Source organism: Pieris rapae, chromosome 8 (assembly GCF_905147795.1).
Source record: "Pieris rapae chromosome 8, ilPieRapa1.1, whole genome shotgun sequence".
NCBI lineage: Eukaryota > Metazoa > Arthropoda > Insecta > Lepidoptera > Pieridae > Pieris > Pieris rapae.
In genome coordinates, this window is record NC_059516.1 from 7484352 (window position 1) to 7508466 (window position 24115).

At 31.9% G+C, this 24115-nt stretch overlaps 1 protein-coding gene across 6 annotated transcripts in view; it reads right to left on the bottom strand.

Annotated features, from left to right (window-relative positions):
• The window catches only part of LOC110992175 (homeotic protein antennapedia), a 144567-nt gene that overhangs the window by 53241 nt on the left and 67211 nt on the right, over positions 1–24115 (bottom strand). The window contains exon 1 of one of the 6 annotated variants that reach the window (XM_022257887.2): positions 6549–6955. The exons of the other annotated variants lie outside the window; for them this stretch is intronic. The gene's annotated coding sequence lies outside the window, so the exon portion shown is untranslated. Of the gene's footprint in view, positions 1–6548; positions 6956–24115 lie in introns of those variants that run through there. 6 annotated transcript variants of the gene reach the window in all.

Sequence of the window (24115 nt, forward strand, 5' to 3'; positions counted from 1 at the left end):
AACAATATCGATAAAAACAGATGGCAATAATACAGTAGGTAAGTGAAGTTTAGTTATTCCTTATGGGTCCTAAAAAAAATGTTTTGCCTTTAATAGAACACATTAATCTATTCGATATCACCTGACTAATCTTAAAGGCTTTATACTAATGTAAAGGCTATTCGTAGATGACGAAATTCAAGAAAATAAAATACTAAAAATTATGTATACAAATGGTAAAAATTCCAGTAGCCAAGATGTATCCTAAATTAAGATTCTTTTATCGTCACGATCACACGGCACAAAAAATATAATTAGCAAAACTTAATTAATACAAAAATGCAACGTTTTGTAAATTGCAAATTTTTATCTAATTAAAATTCATAGCCCGGAAAGAACTTTCTAAATAATTATGCAGATGGGAACATGGAAAATATAAATTAACAAGTATCACGAATTTAAAGCACCTAAATCTTAATTTGATAGCTGATGAGTTATACCTACTTGTTAGCGTAAATTTAAAAATGGAAGGTCACTTCACGATTTACATTCAAAATTAGAACACATTCTGTAATTATTTACGATTGATTTCTTAACTTTAAAAGTAAAAGTATTTGAATTGGCACATTTTACTTACATGCTCGTATATATAATTGTCCAAAATTATAATTATTTTAATTATTTAACTCTTAAGTATGTTAAATATGATATACCTACATAGACGTTATCAATATTGACAACTACGGAAGCATTTACTACAAACAGGGATAGGCCTTTGTCCATTCATTTACTGTAGAAAGTGGTTCAAAAAGTTATAAATAGGATCGATTTAAGTGGTAAAGCCGGGTCCTTTACCCCACTGATAAGATCGCATTAGGCCAACGAATGTTACCGCTTGCTACCGGTTTTGTCGAAATTCGAGGGTCTAATAGACACATGGGATATGAAATATGTCTTTTTTAGAACGTGGATTTTATAATTCTTGTACAATGATTTAGATCTAATTATTTTCTTGCTTTTACGGCTTGCTAATTGCTTGACAAATGAGCTGTGTTTGCTTAGTGGCTTTAGCGTGCGAGCTATTATTTCTGAGGTCGTATGTTCAATCCCCGGCTGTGCACCAATGGACTTTCTGTCTATGTGCGTAATTAGTATTCACTCGAACGGTGAAAGAAAATCGTGAGGAAACCGGCTTCTCTTAGACCCAAAAAGTCACTTGTGTAAGACACAAAAAGCTCATCAGATATTTGAGGCGCAGTCCTAAAATGGTTGTTGCACCATTGCTTTTTTTTGTATAAGCGTTCACCAAACATAGGAATAAATGAGGCATATAATTAATTTGTAGCAGCAATGGTCGTTACAGATATATTTCAATCATTTCAACAAAGAAATCTTTAATCCTTGCAAGAATTTCAAGTTTTATAAAGCGGATACAATTAGAAAATACCTAGTTAATTTTCAGTCTGTGACTCATACTTTATTCTGATATTTTTCAAGATAAACCCACGAAACACCCACCTCAGTCTACGTTTAGACACATCACGAGTGTCTCTAGCGATAAATAAACTTTATTTCTTTTTAAATATATCGGGGCTTAATTTTATGTTCTCTATTTACGTTTGAAAAATGCGCGGAAAATATAATTAACTGTATTGTTCGCCGTGGTAATAAATTAGACCCTTAAAATTTAATCATGTTAAAAACACGCAGGCTAGGTTAAATATATATATATTTCCGCGTTTCTACTGAGAATCTTAAAATCTACGATAGTTTTTCATAAGACCTACCTACCTAATAATTCAGAAGAAATTTGGAAGCTACTTTTACTATAGCCGTATTTATAGTTTGACAAATGAAATTTTAATTTCTAGTATGTTTACTATTGATAATAACACCAAGTTCTGCTTGAGTGCCTTGGTATTTTATCAAATATTAACGGTAATTTAATGGGTGATTGGATATTTTACATTTACCACAAATCCAATTCGAGGAAAAACCTTTCAACACCCTTCAGTTAATCAGGATGATATTATATAGTTTTTTAATGAATAAAAAGAATTACACAATAAGAGATTTAGTCGATGACAATTATAAAGTTCTCTTTCCTAACAGAACTCCTACAAGTATAGGTCGTTAGGTCGAATCTCAACAGTCTAGTATTACGAAAAAAGCAATTTATCAAGATTAGTACCAGAAAGTTATCCAATAGAGAATTCCGATCACATTCAAGGGTCTTATTCTGTAGGCGTTAAATCCACTAATACATTTCGAGCTGTGTCGACATCGAGCAAAAATCACTGGCTGATACGACCCGCATAGCAAACAGGGATTGGAAGAAAATCTTCATTCATCGGGTATTTCTTAGATAGACTTTAGACCTAAAATGTCTGCCACGTTTTACAGTTATTCAATCTTTGTGCCTTAATATTAATTTATATCGTTGGATCTTAGTTTAATTTAGAAATTACTTCATTAAAAGCGGATTCCCTAGACGTACAAACCGATTTTGTAATCCTAAAGATATCGTGTTTTTTTTATTTCGACGCTTATTAACCTGTTAATAATAACAGCAGTCAGAAGTCAATAATAATAGTAGTCGTTTAATACAGAAGCTGTTTTAAAATTTCCAACCGCTTAATATATAATTTATTCGGATATGTCAAATGATTTTCAAATAAATTCTAACAAAATAATTTAATAATATCACAGTTGGGAAAGACTAAGGTGTGATTTAAAGTGGACTTTTGGATTATTGTTTAATGCAAACATGTCATTAATCCCGATTTTTATTACGAAATAAAAATAGATAACAAATTGTAACACGGTATCGTGGTCAAATAAAATTCATGGCATTGCTTGAATAGTTGATAAAGACGTACTAAATGGGAATCATAAACATGGCATAGGGTTGCCACCTGTGATCATAATTTTTGTTGAGTTACTTCTCGTGATACTGAGGTTAGATGTTTTTTTTTAATGTACCAAATGTAATGTTATTGGTAACCCTAGGTGAAGATGTGGGATCTGATACATAACAATTTAAAAGCCGGCGCACGCGGCGACAAGCAACTCTGTGTTCTCAGTCACGCAATATATCCGTGTCTATAAGATGAGCTGATACCAATGGCGTTTGCTTAATTGGCTCCTATAAATATAGACGATTCGCCTTCAGGCTTGTATTGGTTGTCCGTGATGGTCTTAGTTCAATGAGGTTCTATCAGTATTACCATATAAACTTTATAAACTTTCAAAACCACATTCGTAAGTTGATCCATTCATAATCGTACTATAGGTATGTCTTAATACCTATTCGTTGTACTTACGTCAATTGGACAAATACAAATTTACAAAACGGACATATGATTTTCGATTGAATATAATAAAAAGTTAATTATTACTTGTTATAAAATTCATAAACATACTAAATACATTGTAAAAGTTATATTGTTTTATGTACCAAAATCTGAATTGATAATTTGAAAGCAAAATAATTGTCTAACAAAAACGATAAACCTGGTCAAGGCTTCGCAAAAAACAGCATAAAAGGTTTTCATACATACAGAAATATAATAATCAACACTTAATTTTTTAATATAATAATTAATTTTACACACAAATCATCAATTCATATAAAATGATGTCTATATATAAAGGCACGTATTATCTTATATTAACAAACAAATAACGATATACTTTAATAGAAGCTTAAAGCCAAAAAATATTTTAAAACACGTTTGATTGATTTTAAGTAATTATGTTTACAAGTGGGTTTAATTTGATGAGTCGTTGGTAGAATATATTAATTATATAATTTACATAACGTTAACTGAACAATAAATCACTCTCATGGAAAAAATGTCGCATATTTATATGTATTGCGACACTAAATTGGGTTAGTGTATTATTACAGATATATAGGTTAATTCTGAATTTATTTAAGAAATATAAGATAGCTTTCGAATGGACATAGAAGCTTTTATAACATCTTTGTGGCCTGCCGTATCATATCACATTTAAGGTCGGGGTACCGTACACCTAATAAAACTTGAACATGGACGCTGAGGTCGAGAATTCAAACAAAATATGTTTATTTAACGATTTTTAAGTATCTGTAGGAATTAGAAACGCACTGATCATGTAAATATAATTGCAATAATGTGACTTAACACAATAACGACAGTGAGTTGAAGGTGTCACTTCATTTAAAATTCTATTAAATTTAACGAGCATGAAAACACTTATTAAAGGGCAACAATTTTCAAATGGTTGCTTATTTGTTTATAGGTAGTCAGCTGAGCCATTTGAGCATTAACTGCCGGCGACCGTTTAGCTCGTAATACTAACCTTAATTGGTATATTGAGATTGTTGCTTTAACAGCTTGTTTTATGATTAAAGTGATAAATGTCGTCGAGCAGCTGATTTTGTGGCGTCTAGTTTTTTTTACGATCTTCTTTCCGCTTTTTTTATTGAATTTATGCTTCCTGTTATGTTTTGAATTTGATTTGGCTCATTTTATTCATGTTAATGTGATTTAGAAATCTGGTCATAGACGGTTGTAAATGTGAATTTAAGATAAACAAATTGAGGTGGATTCCTGTATTTAACCTACTACCGTGACCGTGTGGTATCGGGTTTGATTCCAGGCCGGAATCAAAATGTAAATAATTTAAAATTAATTTTCTGCTATTATTATATAAGTTTCACAACCTAAGTTGTGAAAGGCGAAATTTTTAAAGCGCAGAGGGCTAAATAAAACATACTGTGATGTATGAAAATATATACCGAGGAAGGCAATAGCAAGATAGACACACCTAGACATAGACAATAATAATAAAATTAGATGGTACTGTGATAATATTTCAAAATTGGATAGATGTGTATTTTTGGATAACTAAAAGGATATTCAAAAGACTAACTAAACATATTCATACAATTATGCATATTCGCAATAACACTTTAATGTTTTTGCATCTCACTGCCACCCGTTATTTCGAATGCCTGATTCTGGCGTCCACTAGTATTTTAATTACTTGTTTCAGAAATGATTTATTTTGCAATCGTGCACAAATGGCAGACATGCTGTGTTGTGGTGATACGATGTTTTTATTGGCGTATTGTAACATGTTTTATTTCTTTTAACCTTTTTTCCTGCAACTGATATGAACGCTGCATATTGCAAAGAACTTATTTTTATACTGTAAATCATCAATATATTTCTTATAACTAAATTTAGGATCAAATTAAGTGTATATATTCGTGTGCGCAAAGTCCAAACAAACGCTACATAAACTACTGTTATGTTCTTCTATGTACCTAAGTATAAAACATAAGAAAGCCTTAACATTAATATAAAATAAATGTATATTTAAATGAAAAGTTGAGGAACCATCGATTTATACAAATAAGAGGTCTCGCATATTAAAATCACAAAGCGAGCTTTCACCGGCCACCCTCGCGCCACAAACAATACAATTTCAAATGTTCACGATTTTTCGTGAACAAAATAAAATCTTGCGCAAGATCGTCATTGTTACCTTTTGAGACATTGTATTGCACCGTTAGTCGACGCAACTTTGAACAAAAATGCTTGACACAAAAAGAATTTAGATATGATTTACTATAGTCATTGTTTTTTAAAAAAAATTGCTGTTATTGTTAAACGATTTTTGTTGTATTGTTTCAATTGACCACATATATTTGTAGAGTATTTAACTACACTGGACATTAATTTACAATTTAAATTCAATACGACATTTAAAAAAGTAAGACGTTCCTTTCCGTTTTATATTTTTTCTTGGCTCTTCAACATTTCCCATGAGCATAGAGAGCGACACTAATGTAGCATTTAACTGCAAATTAGGTGATATGTATGTGTGAATTTAAATTTGTATGGTTCTTCACACTTGGAGACGCATGAATTATATGACATCGTCCGATTAACAGATAATTTTAATAAACTTTTATTCGATCGTCTACCTCTTTTATTCTCTTATTTATTACTCGAAGCGAAATGATAAAATGATTAACGATCTAAGAGAAAGCGAAAAACAAAGGCCATTCGACCGGCGATTCCTCATGTAAACTTCAGGTGCTATATCAATCTATCATGTAATTTATTTAACAAACAAAAACAATGCATCATAATGAACCGCAGATGCATGCTGGGAAATTATTAATCAAAGTTTGGGCGCGCACAGAGTTACATACAGCGATCGACTTTGTTTTACTGCTATGTTTCATGTCTATATTCAAAACAATTGCAGGGCATTCGATTTACGATCGGCATTTGTTTCAGTCTAAATATATATTGTTTGAGGCGGGACAAACAATTCCCGGATCGCGAAGGTACGAAATGTTGTCGGTCGACTGCCGCGGTTTTCGTTTCTTAAACTATTGCGTTATTGCAGCTTCGTAACAATACAATAAAAAAGTAATCAATCATAAAAGATATGTAATTCTCGAAGTTAAGGTAGTTGGCGCAGCTTTGTATTATTTTAAGCGATTTTGCAATGGTGTAGATAGGTGTAATAAATGTGCATAGTTTACGACTTTCACAAAACAAGCTTACCTGAAAACACTCCTGATTAACACAGAAAAAAATTAGAGTTCTCGTTTCAGCTTAATCTACAATCACAATGAATTCATACAAAACTGACCCTGTATTTATTTGAAGATAATCTATAAACGCTACGGCGCTGCTACATAATACTTTGTACTTTAAAAATACTAATGTCATCTCTCTACCGAAGATATACAATTTTGTACTAGAAAATGAAAAACTATCCAACTATATGTGGTAACACGTCCGTCTATATAGTGGTCCAGGTAGGAGGAGGATTTGTCGAACTTATTCAGTTTCGTGGTGAGCGCGGGGGCTTAGATCGCGAGCGTGGCTATTCGCGCGGAATAGCGTGCGTCGGACGGCATCGCTGGGGCGGCGGCGACTGCTGGCGACGCAAGCGTCCGCGGGCGACTGCTGGGCGGGCGGCACGACAGCAGGGCGGGCGGCGCGACGGCCGCGCGCGGCGCACTGCCGCGCCGACCGACCGAGGCCGCCCCTCATCCCGCTTCATGTCGCCTGATTAAAAATTCTTCACAAACTTCCTTTAACAGCATCTTTACGCTTGCCTAACGAGCTGTTACCTTCGTCAACGTGCATACGTGGTTGATATAGCTTCGAGCTTATTTCAGTGAGTTCCTTCAGCGAATAATGAACAAAACTTTATTTATTGCTAACTTAATGAATAAATAAAGACAGTATTCAAATTTGGTATAAATATTTGTGTTTAAGTACATAATGTGAAATTCATTCTGTTTAGTTTATTCATGATATCTTTTAAGACAAGTAAGTGGCTCTCCTTAACACAAAACTTTGGTTTTAGGCGGAGTACATTTGAACTTCGGTGTACGTTCACAAAGTGCCCTATTGCCCTTCGCCTTAAGTGCTCGGTAGACTTTGTATATTTATAGTACGAGTGTTATTCATACAATATTTTTTTATAAGAAACGCAAACACAAATAAGAAATCTAGGCTTTCTAAATAAACATACCTACTTAAAATATTATCCACGCAATTTTACAAAGCCTTTCATAATAGATCGTTATAAGTATATTTATTTATTGAGTAAAGTGATAATCGTGTTACTATGTTGCTGTAGGGAAAAATTTATGTTTTGGTTTACAGAAAAAATATCGTTCGTCATTTTCTAAAGCGGCGTGTCTATGAATAGGGAACAAAATTCCACCTACGATGAGGCCGGAGGACCCCTCTAATCGCCCTCCCCCTCATTCTTCACCCCGGGACACCGTGACGACCCACAAATATAATTTAGGTAAAACTTTCCCCCTATTAATGCGTAGACATTGTTTTGAGTGCATTAGCTATGATCGATTTGAGTGAACTCCATTTATGAAAGGTTCATATTTTAAGGATGCGTTCCTCTATTGGTTGAAGTACTGTTTCATTTTTCTTTGTAGGCATGGTGGATGACTACTAAAGAGAAACAATTATATAGACTACAAATATTCATTATTTTTAGTTATACTATACACCTATAATTCCGTATAGTGTACGCATGCACAAACATTAAACTAAATGATTGTACACGCGATAATTCCAACAAATAGAATTTAATTTGAACATCATTGAAATATTGCGCGAAAACTATTCAATATACCTACAGGGTACGTTTCGAAACTACAGTTTGCTCGCAAAATCGCGACACACTTTTTAATTTATTTCGTCCACAAAAGCATTGTGCTGTTTTATTTTCATTTCAACGGCGACTTGCGCTGTAGCGGGATATCTATTTTTATTTATTCCACTCTCGGATTTTTTTCTCTTTTTCAATTTCGTTCCGATCGACGCGGGCCCAAGCGGAACGTAGACGGATCTCATTTTAAATTAAATTCGTCTCCGTTTTGCATATTTCTTTCGTTCTGCGATTCTAATTGGTTAAATTACCATAATATGATTTTAAGCTTTTGACTTTGCCTGTCGGTGAAGCATCTATTAATTTTTAATTAAAGGAAGTAAATAATGTAATAAACACTTTTATTTACCACGTGGTTATAAATACCAATGTTTACAATAGTATTCTATTAATTATTTGCGCTAAATATTATATTATTAATATTAATTTGATAACGTAATATATATTTATGTAGTGATAAAATAATATAAGACTTGAGTATAGTAAGAATAATGTAATATTATGTTCGTTGAAATTTTTTTGTACGGGTAGTCAAATATTTTAATTTTAATTGAAACTATACTATACACCATTTTTATTAAAAATAATGTGAAGTTGACTGGACTTATTCAAATAACTAACTTAAAACATATATGCAACAAGATATCATTCATCCAAAACCCATGTTTCGGCCTTTTGATAAAACAGTTAATAAATTTAATGTATCGTATTCATTGCAATGTCGCGAAAACATTGATAGCGAACGGTAGCCGATATCTGGTTAATGAATATGTATGTGGCAGGTGCATCAACATGATTAAATAGGTGCCACCAACGATTTTTGACAGTATCGGTAGATATCGATCAGTTTTCGATAACATTTAATTGTTGGATCCTTAATTTCTATTATATATTTTTATGTTCTTTGGGTACACTTTTAGACTATTTGCTTTATACTTGATAACACACGTAATTTTTTAGGACTGCCGGTATCCTTATAATGACTTTATTCACTGTAGAATTACAATAAAGAATAAATTGATTAACAACCAAAGTTGCTCTTGACCTCATGATTAACATAGTACGCACTAGGCTTTGGATAAGGTACCTGTTTATTTAGTTACTTGAGATGAAAAAATTTACCTCTCATTATATCTTTTATTTATTTTTTTCTCTTTGATTATTATTATTTTGTGTGTTAATGTGTGTGTGTTTTGTTTGTAATAAATAATATGGCTTTGTCTAGAAATATAATGACAAAACTCTCGTGATTTTCTACTATATAATTCGATAGGAAAAACATACAAGAACTCATCTTGAAGAACCATACTGGTCCGGAAATACGTCGACGGGTAGTGTTATAGTGCTGTTAAAGCGATTTAATTAATTCGTCGGATAAAGCCTCTACTTTACAGATGTGCCCATCTTCATACACAGTCTCAAATCAATAAGTATAAGTACCACGAATCTTTCCCTTGTCAATGTCCTTACATTACAATTTAGATGTTGTGTTTTGTAATTCAAAAATATCTATAGAGTAAAACTTTCTATTTCCCATAAGATATACTTTTTGTCTGTGACTATGGCTTGTAGACATTGCGGATACTAATTCGATACATTTGGTAATGGTATTCTCATTTATTTATATTCAGGAGTAATCTTTATACTACGCAAAACCTTCCCTTGTAACTGTTATACAGACAGGACCGAGCCAAACACATGCAATCTTATCCTTGAAATTTTATCTTTCAGAAATAATTTTGATCACCAATTTCCCCAAAAGTATAAGCCGTATTGCACTGTAACATACAGTAAGTAGGAAAGGACAATGATTATGTAATATCTACGAAGGTATTACTTAAATATTGCGTTAAATAGTTTACTAAAAATGAAAATGATTTGCAAGAAATTTTGACCCAAAACCGAAGTTTCAGTCTAGTTATTTTACAATTAAATTATTAAAATTCAAATTACAAAAGATTAATTGCCATACGCAATTATTCTAAACGCTCCAAATTTTAATGATATAATTTTAAATTAGCAAGATTATAGTATATAAAATGCTCATATTTAAAAATAATAACTTAATCAGCGGTTGTTAACACGGTCTAATTACATTTTTTTTTGACTTATTAGTTTAAGATGGGAATTATTCATTTGATTAAGCTTTATATAAAACATCAATAAACAATCAATTTATAAGTTATTAATTTGCAAGCCATTACCGCGTCTGAACAATTTAAATGTTAAAAATGTATAATTAAACACGTTTTAATCCATTGGCTATAAATGTATGGATTCGATTAGAACAATCTGGTGATTAACTAAGACATCCTCTATGCCTAGTAAGTAAAAAATTTAGAATACATTGAAGAAGAGTTAGCTTTATGCCAATGGAAATAATTTAAATGAAATCATCACGACATTAACAAAATTTAAATATAATTTATCTAGAAAGTGTCCCTATTTACATGAATTATACTTTGGTATTTAAAAATGAATATGCATAATGTTATCGATAAAGAATTTTAATAGTTCCAGCTAAAATTCCAGTGTACTAAAACTTTTACAACGCACTAAATTAAATCAGGATGTTTCTTAATTAATTCTACTCGTGTTTGGAGCCGGTTTTATTTCCTTTAGAATATACAACTGGTGTCATTCCCATGGTAAGTAGATCACATGTCGCAAATATTTCTAAATTCAAATATTTCGACTAATCACTACATAGTATAAAACAAAGTCGCTTTCTCTGTCCCTATGTCCCTTTGTATGCTTAAATCTTTGAAACTACGCAACGAATTTTGATGCGGTTTTTTTAAATAGATAGAGTGATTCAAGAGGAAGGTTTATATGTATAATAACATCCATTAAATAGTAGAGAAGTACTGTTATTTTTGAGGTTTCTAATGTGATATCGTAAATAATTACATAATTTCCGCTTACATTGCAAACTCATGATAAACGAGTTTTATCAAAATAATGTACTGAGTATTGTACACATTGAAAAGGTCTACAGAAAAGTCCGTGATGGTATATGTCTATCTCTTATGGATAACCCACATTTTTATATACAACATTCACAGATTTTCTGTAGTGTATTTAGTATCAGCATTGCACCCGTGCGAAGCCGGGGCGGGTCGCTAGTAGTTTATAAATAACTGAACCATATTTTTTGTAGATTTTATATACGAGATGCGATGCGACCTACAGTTAGTTGCGATACTCACACTTCGGAGTGGTAAGCAACCGGAGAGTTCTCCAAGGACTTGGAGTAAGATTCAGACTCGAGAATTAGCGCTGAGTAGGTATATAACTCTAAAGGTTGAGTTTGTTTGTATAAGTCTCCAAAAACATTTCGCTTATATATTGCCTTGAGCAGGGTCGATATTTTTTTATATTTGCAGAATGAGTTCACGTTAGTGATATCACGAGAAAAAACATTTAGGAATTCATATTATTTTGTTAATTTTTATTTTTAATAAAAATTAATCGAATGCAATTGTTGTACAGTACCAAAAACCTCAAATTATCATTCAAACTTTAAATGCTACATAATTTTCTGTATACTATATATTAAGTTTGATGTTAATATTATAGTGTTTAAGATACTAAGAAGGTTGTATATTTAAATATACGTAATACCAATATCGATATTTTGAATATGGAACAGGAAAATCCATTGATTGCGATTCAAAATACATGATGGATTATTTCAAGTTAGGAAATGTTAAATTTTAAAAAGGTGCACTTATAGTTTAACTTAATTCTATTCTTTGACCTCGAATTTTGACTCCAATCAACTAGTGTTGGATATTTTTACAACCAAACTCAGATGTCCTCGTAATATAAGAAAAACATATTCTACTTTACCATGGCAATAAATTCCAAATTCAAAAATAAAAAGTGGACATGCATGCGGCTTATTTTTGATTTTTCGTTTGAGATTGCTTAAATAGAGCGTGATTTATGCACGGACGAGGTGCTATTTCCGACGAAGAGTTTGAAGATTTATACGAATTTGAAACACGAACCGTGACACAACTAGGAGAAAATTTTAATGAGTATTGCCTTATCAGCAGACTATTTTAAGTACGATTGAAAATCTTCTAGTATTCATTTATATGATATACACGGAGATATATTAAATATATATGATATAGTTATTTATTGAATACTATTATATTGAATTCTATACTTTATCAAATTCTTAATTTTAAGAAAAAAATAAAAATACAAACTTAAAAGTCTTTAAATATTGTCTGTTGTTTATACAGGCATCGCACGAAACTTACACTTATTGAAACGCATTAGATATGCATTAGAAATTATTAAACTAACCCTTTTACCATGCCTTGTTTAAGCTACAGGTGACAACGTTAATAAATCAATACTTCGAAACAAAAGCTTTACGAACATATATTTAATCCAATTCAGTAAATAATACAGTTTATCTTTTAAGTTTTTCCGAAGTAAAACAATTAGTTCGGGCGAGTGCTACAGAAAAGTGAAGCCATTAGTTTTCTGTTAGTTTTCGCTCCCTTGCACTTTTCCGGACCAAAAGGAAGAAAAGATTTACGTGGCCCACGTCTCAGCCTTATGTTCGATTCTCTATAACAGTTACGATAAATACTTCCTTGTAAAAATAGCTTTAATATGGTCGACGCATAAGGCTTAGGATTCATTTGTTTTATTTGCTTGTTAGCTTCGACTTTGTGTACCTTACAATTAGAATTATCCTTTATATAGATAGAGTTACATGTTTTATACTTATATTTTATTCATATAAAATACAAACAAATAAACTGTTTTTACAACATTAAAAATTGATTTAACAATTTAACTATTTATGCTAATATTACGTAAACATATGTTTTTTATTCGGTCGACGCTATTGTTTATAAAACACAAATTTACGACATAATAAAATATAATTTAGCGTTGTTAATCTTCTAAACTAAATCTTTTATATTAATAACTCATCTCTTCTTATCTCAGCGTAAACACAATCGGCAAAAAGAGACAAAAGAATAATTTAAAAGAGTGCGTCGAATTTGGAATTCCATGAATAAAGGAGTATATTTAAAATACTCAAGATCGAAATATATAGTTAACAAGCGTAATATTGTTGACACACGATATATCACTTAATAAGCCGAACTACTGGATCATTTAAAACAAAATAAATTTGAAAGTCACATAAAACTCTCGACACCCCAGTCACAGATTCACAGTTGCAGCGTAAATCAAAACTTAAGAAAAAAATCCCTTAAATAAAGAACTCACGTGAAAGTTCGAAAATATCAGCCGTGAATATAATTATGAGAGTGAACACCCGCTGGTTTCCGGCCTATGACTCCTCCTACTACAGGAAATCACAAGTCGATCGAAATTTAAAAATTTTACTAACAGGTATCTTAGAACGAGAATATTGAAAGTATGGCGAATGGTTTTCAATAATTGATGTACAAATCGAAAAGCGGAAACTAGGTAACATTATATGCGAAGAACTATAAAATGTTTATTACAGTATTGAATTTATTATGATGATTAAAATTACGACAAAACTGTTATGTATTGATGAGCCTACATTTCATTTACGTATTTGATGTTACTAATTAAATAGTATGCTTATTAAATCTGTTACTACCTTTAAGAACACATACTAAAATTATGGTAAAAAGCTGACGACTCAAAAACGATTCACGAGACTCTAATGTCTATGAAATTCTTTAAAATAATCGAAGAATCATTTGGAAAATATAGTACTGGTCGCATTATGTAGATTGTTCGCGAACTTATAAATAAAAGATATTCTCTAAAGTATACCTGGATGACTCCTCTGAGCATTGCGAATATTATAGAAATTTCAAAGAAAATTTAATTTAAAAAGATTATTAAAATAATTAGGCAGGGTTCTCTGCGAGCGAATCTAAACAATAGTGATTCTTATCTATTTGGGTAATTAAAATCGTGATTGTACGCGGGAAGCGCCTAAAATAGGTTATAAACGTAGGCGCACCTCATTGTGGTCATAAATTTTTTACGTTACACAGACTAACCTTACGCAGAGGGCTCGTTATAGATCTAGAAGGATTTTCTTAATACAGTTTAATTTTTATATTTTGCTAGAGGGGATCATTGAAAGATTTATTTGAAATAAACTGTTTTAAACTACGTTTAATCCAGTTTCGATTATAAGTTGTAAGTAATAATATAAATTAATAATCTATGAACTATCTGGGTATGTGATGTGTACACGTAACATTCACTTAAACGGTGAAGGAAAACATCTCAAGGAAACTAAGGCTTGCCTGAGACCTTAAAAGTCGACGGCGTGTGTCAGGCACAGGTGGCTGATCACCTACTTACCTATAAGATTGACAAGTGATCATAAAACAGATACATAAATCTGAGAGCTTTACCCTACTTACTTACCCACTGATTTATTTTCTATTTTCATCTATATAATTATGAACTATGCAGCATCTTCTGAATGATGTAATGACATTTATAACCGACAACAGCTATTTTATGTTAAGCTCTTACAAAATAATACTAAGTGGAATAATTTAGCTTTAATTAAACCTGTTCACATTAATTAGAGGAAACTGTAAACGGAGTTACATTTAAAAATCCAATGTCGTCATATAAACATCTTTGTGTGTATGTAATATACATTTATATTAATTATAGAAAAATTATTTTATGAGAAATTAATAATATATTATAGCTATGGTAGCTTAAGCGTGCGATTCTCATTCCGCAGGTCCCAGGTCGCTGTACACCTGTTAACATTCGCCGAAAGAAAAATATCGTGAGGTAACCGGCTTTCCTTAGACCCAAAAAGTCGTCGGCGTGTGTCAGGCACAGGCCTTTTAGACTGACAAATGGTCATGATACATATATAGAAAATACAGTCTGAGGCGATTGAACGATATTTATATCACCATCGGACATTGTTAATAATTCATTTTAATCTGGACTTAGAACATATGTATCAAATGTCTTAAAATGTGATCAAATACTGTTATATAAGAAATCTTTCAATAATACCCCATACCTCAAAGTAAATAGAATCATTATATAACTTCGCGTTTCAATTGGCAACGCGCAGAAAAAATTAAGCAAATAGAAAAGTTTCACAAGTTTTAAAATCCAGACAATTTTAAGCCATTTGCTAAAAGCTTCTTAGTTTGTAAAAAAACCCCTCGGACTCGGAGGACGTTAAAAGCAATAGACTTTAGGTTCCTTGAGACTAAAGTTAAATATCCATTTAAATCTTCGACGCCGAGGGGACGCCGGGGAATACAGCGCTGCAGCTACGAAAAGCGCTTTCTAAATTATCCTGTTATTTGAACCGTGAATGCTTGATTTTTTTTTACTTTTAAGTTATTTAAAGTTTTAGTGTAACTAGTAGGATTTACCTACCTTGAAAATGTTGAATTTGACCGTGCTATTTTAAATATAAGTAGCATATGTGAATAGTATGTTGTATTTCTGTAATTGTTACAGACATGTACGCTACGTACACAACTCAATATACGTATAACTAAGTTATTAATACATAAGCAAGCCTTATTGACGTAGCATATGAAAAATAATGTAGGTAAAAATGTGAATCTTTCAGTATTAGATAATAAAATATCATTCCGTGTTCAACAGGAAAATACGGTTACAATTTTACCTATGAAAATAAAACATAGCAAACGCCACAAATATCATTGGAACATTATTCATATTGATTGCGAAAATAATAAGCGAAAGCAGCGCTATGTTCAAAGAAAGCGCATCAAGCGATCTACCTAACAGTACATAGCTTTGTCGACGACGGCACTAAATCAATACGAGCCATCCACCCCACCCCCTTCAAGCTTTCCCGCCGAAAGCAGCCACCACCCTTGAAAAGCTCGTGAGCTGAGCTCCTACTTCTGTTCGGCTTTTGTGGAGGTGTAGTTCGAGCGAAACGTCTTGGGATTTGTTCTCCACTCTCCAATTGACAGTTTGCAATTTAAGATTTGTTTCCACGAAGTTCGAATAGTAGTTAGGTTTCATGATTAAGGTATTTTAAACTCAAGTACATTGTTTGAATTATTTGTTGCTCTGGACACGTTAAATGGAGTAGCTATTATACATTTTACCTACTTGAACGCGTGTGTATCCTGCAATTACGACAATTTTATGTTTTCATAATTGTAATATGTATAATAAAAAAAACTGCAATTAAAATGCAATTAATTCCTTACAATGCATTGCCATCATACACTAATTACATCAACTAGCAAATAATACTCAATCTAAACAACCAACCAATCACGAGTGCGAAAACATTAAGACTACGCGATCGTGGTATAATTATCCGTAATGTTTCCACTAAACGGCTGTATAAATCATGCGACGCTATTGTTCGACTCGCGCTAGATTGATAAGCTCACGGGTGTGAACGAGACAGATACTCATTCCACTAAGTGATACTGCTAATTGAAAATTTACACCTTTAGTAATTTATGAACTAAAGTTCAATGAAATGCTCTAAGCGTGATCGCAAAAGGATCAAAAACTATTCGTATGTACGTAGTATTCAGAAGAAAGCAACTCTTAAACGTACTCTCAAAGAGTACCTACACTATATTTTTGTTCTTCAATTTCGTATAATAACGTAGACGTTAATATCTATACCTATCAAATAATACGTAGAATTACATTTTTATTGGTTTAAAAGTATGTAAAAACTTTCTTTTAGTTCTAGTTAATACATTTTGGTTTGGATTTTGAATATTTTAGTAATAAGTTATTAAGCTATGAGGTCCCGTGAGTATCAAATCAGTTTATCTAAAGAGGTTACTAAAACGATTTTTTCCCGCGAACTAAAACCAGATGGATATTTTGGGATATTTGTAGATTACCCATGTGTGGAGCCGACTAAAACACTGAGGCACATTATCTTATGAAAAAACAAAGACAATTTTCAGATAGAAAAATTGGGATAATTCCGTTAAAAAACCCCTTTATAAAATTCAATACGCCCATTTAAAATACGTTGTTTAAATTGAAAAACAAAAATAGGCCTGCGACTATAATGAAATAAGCCCAGGACAAATATAATAAATCTTCGCGAGACTCGAGGGCGACTTCCACATTCGATATTTGATTTTCATTTAGCATTCCGGATGTTCAACTTTTTTGTACATTTTTAAATCTCTTTTATCTATGGGCTCTATGATATATTCAATGTAAAATGCCAATATATACAATCACTGTACCAATAGTATTATTTCTCTTTCTATTGTGTCGAAAACATTGTGATGAAAAGAGACAACTGTACATTTGTGATAATTAAATGTATTAATACTGAGTGACTATTTTGTTTTATGCATTGTTAATATTGTATTGACAAGAATATAAAAATTACAAGAAAATACATTCATATTAAGACAACATAAATTTATATAAAAAATAATAAATAAATTTTAATTCGGTTAAATTTAGTACTGTCGTCTAATTAGAAGAATGTTATGTGATATCGAAGCAGATTTCAGACTTTTAAGTGGTAAAATATAAAAGTAGCGTGTAAAGTTGATCGTGTTTCGCATGTTTACATCCAGGACTATCGGCCCGCTTAACTCACGGCCTCGGATTAAAGTTAGTGGCACACCGGGAGCTGTTTAAGTATTAAACAGTTTGTAACACTTTTCCTAGCCCATAATTTTTGCCATAATTTTACCATTCTTTGTTAAACTGTTATAAGTGATATCCTTAATATTTATTATTTACTTGTCCACTGTTGTGCTATAGTATGTGTACAATTTACTTAGCCTGCATAGTAATAGTAAAAAATAATTAGATGTATATATTTATATTATACTTCCATGAATCTGTTTACGCCTTTAACAAATATCCTAACTATGTATATATTGTTATCTACCTATGTAAGGGAGTTATGGTAAAATGATGGATTTTTGTTTCTTTTGTATAATTTTTTTTATAGTTGTTTATTAAGGTAGTCTTCATAATACAATTAAACGACGTTAATTAGGCTTATATTAAAATTATTCGCATACATAAAATACCCAACGTACGTAACATGAACAATTATATTCAATTTGTTTGTCATTGTCACTCGATGAATATACTTAAAAGTATATAAATTGAAATACGAATAACTAATATAACTTGAAAATGTAAACTAATGTTGTGTAATATCATGGAAATAGAAATTATTTTTTCACTAATGATCACTAGCAACGCTAATAACACTAATACATATAAAAAGCTCAGTGTATCTCAAACTTAACTTGGCCGCGATGATAATCTGATTCTAGCCACGCTATCTATACTATTATATACATATTTCGAATGTACCCTAACGAGCTTAAACTTTTAAAACCAAACTAGATAGTTCGTGACTTACACCAGCAAAGGCATGTTATAATTACCTAAGATTTCTGATCGGGTCCGAAAGATTGCGTATTCCCTATTGAGGAGAAATTTATCTACAAATATAATGAATTGATGTATATTAAAAAAAAACTTGATATATATGAAAAGTGTATGACATCACGACGTTAACGACAGCTTCTATAGTAATCGTATAGTACTTCATAAGTATTAAGCATAGTATTGCATACCAATATTTGTTATACTTAATCGCTTTCTTTAACTATTCGAAGTTACGTTATAAGATATTTTTCGTGCCTTTATTTATTAACCAAACAAGTACCTGAGTTATGCGTCTAATTCGGTTTTTTAAACGTTTGGCTTTCGTTAGTAAACATTTAATAGTTAAGAGTGTTTACTTATATATAAATAGTTTCTATTACTTAAAATATATTTTGTAGAAAATAATAAGGAATATTAATTATCATTGTAAATTTAAGACATTTAAGACTAATGAATTATCGGATTATAATTCCTAATTAGTCTAGGTCTTTGAAAATTTGCGCCGAAATTTAAAATAAACTTCTTAAATCATTCTTAAGTTAAAGAAGAATGTTTTATGTTTAAAATTATTTGCATTTATTTTCTAATACATAATCTGTTAATTAACTGCTAGTAAGTGTAATTAAACTATATTTAGATTAATAACTTAAACTTCATGGCTGATCCCAGTTGAAGGTCCTCAGGAAAAAATCTACAAGACATAGGCTTATATAATATGTACTATACAAATATAAAATTTAATGATTCAGTTTAATTTTAATTTTATAACCTTACCACAGAGTAGATCAAAGTTGAGCAAAGTTCACATGACGTGAGGAGGTGCGGCAAAATAGGACACGCCGGTGATGGGGTGACACACAGTTATTATTAGTTTCTGTCCCCACTCCCCTCACCCAAAAACCGCCGCCATTTCTCGCGTCGCATTTTTTGTCTATATCTACACACAGATAACAAACACAAAAACAGAACAATAATTTATTAAACTAATATTACTTAAATATCGCTATAAATTGTTCGCTTAAACGCGAGATGAATTTTAATAGACTGATATCGATCTTCGCCGTTCGACGACTGATTTGTTACTACGAAGGTACAGAGTCCTTGAATTGCACTGTTTATAAACAAAGCCTGTTATGCAAGAGAAAAAAATCGGGGTTTACAACCGCATTATGGACGCAAGATAAAGCGATTGTTTTGGGTCGTAAATAAGACTGCAACAGGTATTGTGGCAACGGGACTGTGTCCTGTGATCACGCGTCATACTTTCCCTTTCGTACATTTTGAGTACTGCCTAAGGTTTGTTTATGTCATATATATTAATGAGGGTGTTTCATCAGTAAATAAATAAATAAAAAAGCCTTTTTAGGATAGCGCCTCAGATTACTGTATTTTCTCAATCTAATAGGCAATATAGCAGGCCTCCTGTGCCTGACACACGTCGTTAACTTTCTGGGTCGATTTTCTTCACCGTTCGAGCGAATGTTAATTACACACACAGAAAGAAATGCCAAGCCGGGGATCGAACCTGGGATGAGAGTCGCATGCTGAAGCCAACACTGCTCTTTCGCCAGAATCTATCAAAAATCTGTCTGTGGGTGTTAAATGTTAACTGTCTCAGAATCTTTAAGATTTACCTATTGTCTTGCTTACAGTGAAATCATTTGTTAACAAGTCAAACAGGTATCTTCGTAACGCCAATAATAAAAGCGTAGGTATATTATTTGTAAGCGTTGAAGCCTATACGATTTAGGTAAATTTAAAATACATGAAGGGAATAAACCTAAAGTCGTATTCAAGTCCGCGTTGTACTTCTTCCGTGTAATTTTATGTAGGTACATAAGTTTTCGGATGGATTTGAATTAAGAACTAAAAGATTGAAAAAAGAGGCTACAGTATTAAAATTTAAAAAGTTAATATTCTATGGCTAGCTTCGAAAGCGTATAGACAATGTGTAATAGACAAAATTGGAACATATATAATTGATTAACGACTATACGTTATAAAATTCTACGTTAGTGTAATTTGAAAGCTGTAATTGAAGACGCATGAATAATATTTGGGCGTCGTGACAGGGCCCCCGAATCGATACGTAATTATAGAGTGAGAATGTACCCCTCATAAATTTTATATCCGTGGTAGGGCGCGGCCGGATAGCCCGTGGCGCCTATTGTATAGAGCCAAGGACCATGGAAGTGACGTCATGCTAGACAATCAAACTGATTACGCTAAGATTATATACTTATATCGCCAAGGAATCTTAAAAATAATTAAGTGTAGTTAATAAGAATAACACTTTTTGGTTCTTAATTTGATGAAACATAGTTTACAAAAACAATGAGTTAATAAATCTGGCAACAAATCTGCGTTTTAAATTTAAGTCATAATATTGCAATATAAAAAATACAAAAACGCTGTCACGCAAATTAAATCAGAAATAGTTTAGTAAATCGCATATAAATTTTCCAAGGTCTAATTTCCCAACACTCGAAATTGTTTTCCCTCTTTATCTAATTTCAGCCCACGAAGGGTTGCATGTCAAACGACACTAAAACCAGATTGAACTAGATTAAGCCAGTCCTAACCGCGATATAAAAATTGACCGTGAAACGGCACGATAATTTCAAAAGTTCGTTAAGATTTTTTATAGATATAACGCTTGATTCGTTTCGGGTATTAGTAATGTTTACTACACCTTTGAAATTAATATGTTGCAAGATTAGATAGATTACGATCAAAACAAAAGAAGAATGTAAGGAGATATAGACAGACGAAACAAAATTTGTTATCCTCTTAAGAATAAAAAAATGTGAATATTTAATTATTTGCCATTTAAAAGGTATTACGGTTATTGCTAACGTGATGAATGGTGAATTTAATTCCATATCATGACAACGCAAACTACACTTGTATAAGATAAGGCGACAATTGCAGTAAAAACTGTCGAACTAATTTATTGCCCGCATGTTACAAATATAGTGGCCATATATGGAACTCTATTGTTTAATCAGACCGGACAAAACAAAAGCACCGACTTAATCTATGAGGGAATTTAATAAACATCTGCTTATAGGAATCCAACATGTCACATCTGTTGCTTCTTCTTTTTACAAAATTCAAGCTAACGGCAGATGTTTTCTTCTATCAAAAAGCAAAAAGGTTTAATGTAAGCTTTATTTACTGGCGATAGAGTATAAATTATAAACGAAAATATAGATTTTTTCGTATTTGATTATGACGTTCTACTTTTGAATTTGGCGGCATTTAGCCCGGTGTGGCCCTGCGATCGTCAGTGATAATCGTAAATGGTATCATTAGGTGCTACGACCCTTTTATAATTTAAGCAATTCGTAATGTGATGCATTTATCAAATACTTTATATGATTCGGGTTTACAATTTATTTTATTACTTCCTAGTTGATAACTTTATTAGGTAGATTGTAATCTTGTTACAAAAAAGAAATAAGTTGCTTTTTTTAAGTTTTTATAGATAATAAACAAGACAGGATAATCTGTGATACTAAAATAATAATGAATGAAGCACTTTTATTATTGATAACGGTTAAGTCATCAGTAAAATTGCCATGAAGAAAATCATAATACAAATGTATGTAAATATATAAAAAGCATTAATATCATTTAAAAAAGCATGGTTCCTGTGGCAGCATTTTCCGTGTCTGTCTGTGTAAAAAGATATTTTGTATGTGATTTAAATTTGGCGGTATGTAGCCCTGCTTACCAGAGATTTGAGTTTCTCAACATCGCGTTCTAAATAATCGATGTTTTTCATTACATAGCGAACAAGCTGTAGGGTGCGAAAAAATCTATACAATTTAATTTAAATAGTTGAACGTTTTTAAATCAATTGCTCCAATGTAGCGTGTAGTATGTCTAAAAAGACTTATTTCTTTGACCCTCAAATTCAGTAATTTAAGTTTTCCCCTCCGGATAGCATTTCATTTACCTCTTCAACCGATACGCTGCGTGGGACGGACTAATCTGGCACAGCAAAATCTGTAGATACGTTAATAAGTTTCTTATATTATTTTTGAATACACGACCTAGCGCGATTCGTTTTTTGTACCTTGTTATCTTGATTCGCATTTTATTCGCGTTGAAGATACTTCCAAAAATAATGTGTACCTACTTAAATAACATAATAATTTAGTTCCGTAACTTCCGTAACTAATATTATTACTATACTTTTTTTAAATGTTTTACGTTATAAAATCAATCAATACATTCATTTTCTTTTAAAATAATTTGTGTAAGGTGGGTCTATGTAGTTTTATATTCCGATAATTCCCTCCATTGATTCGTAACGCCTCCCGCGCCACGGTACAATGGTCGCGAGTGAGCCCCGACATTTGCTATTGTGTTGTCTATGCGCCGCTTTACTATGCTCTGTTATTTATGTCAACTCCTCTATGTATGAGGAAGCCCTTGAGTTGTAGATGTTAATGAATATGTGTCTATGAATATTATTCGAATATATTATGTAATCATTGAATTGAATAAAATGAAGTAAACAGTTTTAAAAATAGAACGCAAAAACAGGTATTTTTTAAATCGGAGGTTACATTTTTGTAAATCGCAATTTGAGTATAGAAATACGAAATTAGAATTGCTACGTCAATAATCTCTAGTTCTTTTATTTTAAATGTTGATACATGTGGCATTCGAAATTTAAAATTAAACTCAATAGTTTACTTCTGTTAAAGAAATTTGTAAATGGTAGCAACAGCGAACCTACATTACTTAAAGTAGTTTGCCAAATAATGGATGACGTACATAAGTGTGTGGCGATCGAGAATAAACAATTATTTGCCCGCTGGGGTGCAGCTACGAACAGGGTCGCGAAGCAAAGGTGGGGTGATATTGATGGAAACGAATAAGGTTGTAACTGAAAATTTAACAATATACTCGAAGTGTTGCTTATGTAGAAATATATTTGTTCTGGTATGAAACTAAATTTTCTTTTCGCAGCTATATATAATACTCATATGTCTTATAAAGTAATATTTAACCCAAATTTTTAACGACCGGTATTACGATTAGTCAACTGTACATTTAGTAAGTATTTTTTATTGAACAGGGGCAAAGCAGCCTCATCTGATGTTAAGTGATACCGCGGCCTTAGCCGGATTATTTTAAGTTTTAACTCCGAATCAGTTTAATATCTAACTTTCATATACGCCGCTTTTCAGAAGGCGTAGCGAACAACGGCAGCGAATCTGATCAGTGACCCATGAAGCTTCCAGAAAGGAAATTTTCTTCCAAAAGAAAATATAAATAAATCCATTGGCCCCAACATCACCCCGTGACAAAAGAGTTATCGGTGCGTTGAAAACAAAAATGGCGATGTGATTTATAGGCGAAGGCAGTAGGTACATTAATCGCAATGAATTTTAAAATTATTTAATACACCTTCAATTAAATATACACTTATTGTACGTTTAAATACTTTTCCAGTTGTATATATATGTGTTTAATTTATATGTATAAT